The 3758-nt window shown below is 45.1% G+C and overlaps 1 long non-coding RNA gene across 1 annotated transcript; it reads left to right on the forward strand.

The window, feature by feature from the left end:
- The first annotated feature begins 318 nt into the window (after positions 1-318).
- LOC119624257 (uncharacterized) lies at positions 319-3362 on the forward strand. The gene is made up of 3 exons (XR_005240256.2): positions 319-1657; positions 1859-1927; positions 3041-3362. It is a non-coding gene; the product is annotated as an uncharacterized lncRNA (long non-coding RNA).
- The last annotated feature ends 396 nt before the right edge of the window (positions 3363-3758 follow it).

The raw sequence follows: 3758 nt of genomic DNA on the forward strand, positions 1-3758 counted from the left end.
TTTTTGATTAGATGACAGAGATCACCAATTTTACCTTATTGGCTTCTTGCATGTTTTTGTATTTCTATAAATATTCCTGAGCTTTGTTCTGTCATACAGTTAAGTTACTTGGAAAAGTTCGAGCCTTCCAGACCTTGCCCGCAAGCTTTGGTAAGTGATAAGAATAGTATTTGGTCTAGGGTTGTTTTGCTCACTACTGAGGCAGAATCCTTCTAAGTACTCTATCTTCATGAATTATGAGATTTTCTATTGTGACTGATGTTAACTGGTACTGTTTCTGGCACCCCGTGAGTGTTTGGAATCCTCTAATCCCTTTAATCTTTATGAATGATTCTTTTTCTATTCTCAGGCAGTTTTTTTTTTTTCTTTTCTTTTAGAAGGAATCTTGCTCTGTTGCCCAGGCTAGAGTGCACGATCTTGGCTGACTACAACCTCCCCCTCCCGGGTTCAAGCGATTCTCCTGCCTCAGCCTCCTGAGTAGCTGGGACTACAGGTGCCTGTCACCATGCCCAGCTAATTTTTGTATTTTTAGTAGAGATGGGGTTTCACCATGTTGGCCAGGATGGTCTCGATCTTCTGACCTTGTGATCCACCCACCTCAGCCTCCCAAACTGCTGGGATTACAGGTGTGAGCCACTGTGCTCGGCCTCTCAGGCAGGTTTTTACCTGCATACTCTGATCACTACTCTGTTAAATAGTCAAGGAGGATAAGTATTCTCTTCAGATTTCCAGAACTCTGTCTCTGTACAGCCTTCTCCTCCTCAATATTCTGCCCTATGAATTCTAGCCACGTTGGCCGTCCCAGACTTACAGTTCTGTCTTCTCAACTCAGGAAGATCTCTGAGCTCCATCTGCATTCTTCCTTCCTGTGCTATGGCCTGGAAACTTTTATAAGGTAATGAGGAGGTCAATTGTGGGGCTAGCCTCCTTTGTTTCTCATCTCTTGAGGATCACTGCCCTTTGTTGCTTGATTCCAGCGACTGATTCCCTTTGTTGCTTGAGGGCCATAGTTTCGTATATTTTGTCCAGTATTTTTGTTGTTTTAGGTCAGAAGGTAATTTTGGTCTCTGTTACTCCATCTTGGCCAGAAGTGTAAGTCACTCACCTATGCATTTATATGTCAAAATACTGCACATATAATTTTAGTTTAAGCTACTTTAAAAAAATCTCCTTCATTTTCCATTTAGCATTCCATTTAGGGTATTATATTGATTTTTTGGAAATTCTGTTATTGGCAGTTTCTACTGCTTATCAATTCCATTTAAAGACAGTGCATAGGATATTCTAATAGCTGTTAAACAAAGAGAAAATTGGGCCTGATAGGGTGAGAATCACAGCTGTAATACCTAGAGTGACCTTATAATGTATTGTCCAAAGGAGATACTTCTGACAGTGAAAGAAGGTGTTGTTAGTAATTATATCAGGACCATGGCCTACACCAGGACTACCCAGGCAGCCTAGGACATATTTGTACCCCATCTCTATTTTATGCCTTTACACAATACTTAGTTCTAAAGCCTTTATTGAGCCTGCTTTCTTTGTCCAGCTGAGTGCCATATGCTCACATCACAAAGATCAATAAGGCAAACTCTGAAAGATGGACAGAGATACAGGAGACGGTCCTTTATAACGCAGTGTCATCTGTGCTCCAATAGAGGTGAGCACAAGAGCCTTACGAAGGCTCAATGAAGAGCATGTCTGACGCAGGGGAGGGAACTTAGGGTGGAGAAGATGAGTCGAAGTATGTTCATAGGGGCCGTGGGATGAGAGGTGGTGGGAAAGGTATTCCAGACAGTGTGTGTCAAGGCGAAGAGCCAGGAGAACACAGAAAGGATTTTTTTTTTTTTTTAATTCCAAGATGGAAGGGTGTTCTGATTGGCTGGAAAACAACGTACATGGGAAGCTGTATGGAAATGAGTGGAGAAAGGTAATACTTACAGCAGCGGCAGTTAATATTTAGTGCCCACTTACCACATGTTGGACACAGTTCCAGGTACTCTGAACATCCTCACTCATTTAATCATTACAACAGCCCTATGAGGTAGGCACTACTATTATCCCCATTTTCAGGTGAGGAATCTGAGGCCCAGAGAGAGTAAGTACATTGCCCAGGGCCACACAGCGAGTATGTGGTAGGTTCTGGAGCTGAATGCAGAGTCCCTTCACTCTAAACTCCTGAGAGCCAGATGCTATAAGGCCTTGTTATTCCAAGTGGAGGAATGCTAAGGACATAATCCTGCAGGCGACCAGGAACCCCTGAAGCATTTGAAGCAGGGGAGTGACTTAAAGCCAGGTGGTGTAAGAAAGTGCTCCCAGAGCAGTATCAAAGTCGGATGTAGTGGATGTCTCCATTAGTCACAAGAGGTAGTAAGAGGTTGAGCTAAAGCAGCTGCAGCAGGGATGCAGAGGATGCATTCCCTGAACCCTTATGGGCAGAGACCTTTGGCCTCAGTGACTATGGTGAAGGGTGCAGAGGAGAAGCTCAAGAAGATGACAGGTCTCTGGCTTATGCCCCTGTGTGAAGCCTCTCATAGGCATGCCAGTTACAGGAGGAAAAGCAGGTTTGTTTGGGAAAGAGGTTTCTAGACCATGAGTTCCATTTTAGCCATGTAGTTTTTGAGGTGCTTGTACAAGTTCTAGGTGGAAATGTCCAGGAGGCAGTGGGGAACTCAAAAGTAGATCTCAGGAGAGACACTTGGGCCAGAGGGCTTGGGGAATCATTAGCATGGGGGTGGGAGGAGAGGCGGGCAGATCACGAGGTCAGGAGATCGAGACCATGCTGGCTAATACGGTAAAACCCCGTCTCTACTAAAAAAATACAAAAAATTAGCCGGGCGTGGAGGCGGGTGCCTGTAGTCCCAGCTACTCGGGAGGCTGAGGCAGGAGAATGGCATGAACCCGGGAGGCAGAGCTTGCAGTGAGCTGAGACCATGCCACTGCACTCCAGCCTGGGTGCACTCCAGCCTGGGTGACAGACCGAGACTCCGTCTCAAAAAAAAAAAAAAAACAAAAACAAAAACATAAATTTATTCTCTCACAGTTTTGGAGGCTGGAAGTTCAAAACAAGGTGTTGGCAGCACCATGCTCTCTCTGAAGATGCTAGGAAGAATCTGTTACATACCTTTCCATTCGCTTCTGGGGTTTCCTGCAAGCCCTGACATTCCTTGGCTTGTAGATGCATCAGCCCAGTTTCTGCCCCTGTCATCCCGTGGCCTCCTCTCTGTGTGTGCATCTGCGTTCCCTCTACTCTTCTTCTAAGGACACCAGTCATAGTAGATTAAGGGTTCACTCCTAACTAATTACATCTGTAACAACCCTATTTCCAAATAAAGTCACATTCTAAGATTCCTAGGAAGAACATGAATTTTTGGGGGTGTGTGAATACTGTTCAACCTGGGACATGGAGTAAATAAATGGCAAGCAAGATTACGGATTACTTTAAGCTAGAGAGGGAGATAGGGTTAAATGTAGGACTTTTTTTTTTTCTTTTTTTTCCAGGACAGGAGAGGTTTAAACATGTTACTACATTGAATAAATGAAAGAGCCATGGACATGGAGAGGCTAAAGATTCTGAACTAAGCGCAAGTAATTGATAGCACAAGCTCCCAAGGGGCTGGGGCCTGGAGCGCAGATGGAAGGATCAACGGTGGGCAGAACTGGGGTGTGGGAGGGGTGTGCAGATGCAGATGTGTTTGACGGTGGGGGGCAGAAGCTGAGTGGGGCGAAGTGTGACAGGGCAGCTCTGAGCACCCTGGAGG

This window comes from Chlorocebus sabaeus, chromosome 1 (assembly GCF_047675955.1).
Source record: "Chlorocebus sabaeus isolate Y175 chromosome 1, mChlSab1.0.hap1, whole genome shotgun sequence".
Lineage (NCBI taxonomy): Eukaryota > Metazoa > Chordata > Mammalia > Primates > Cercopithecidae > Chlorocebus > Chlorocebus sabaeus.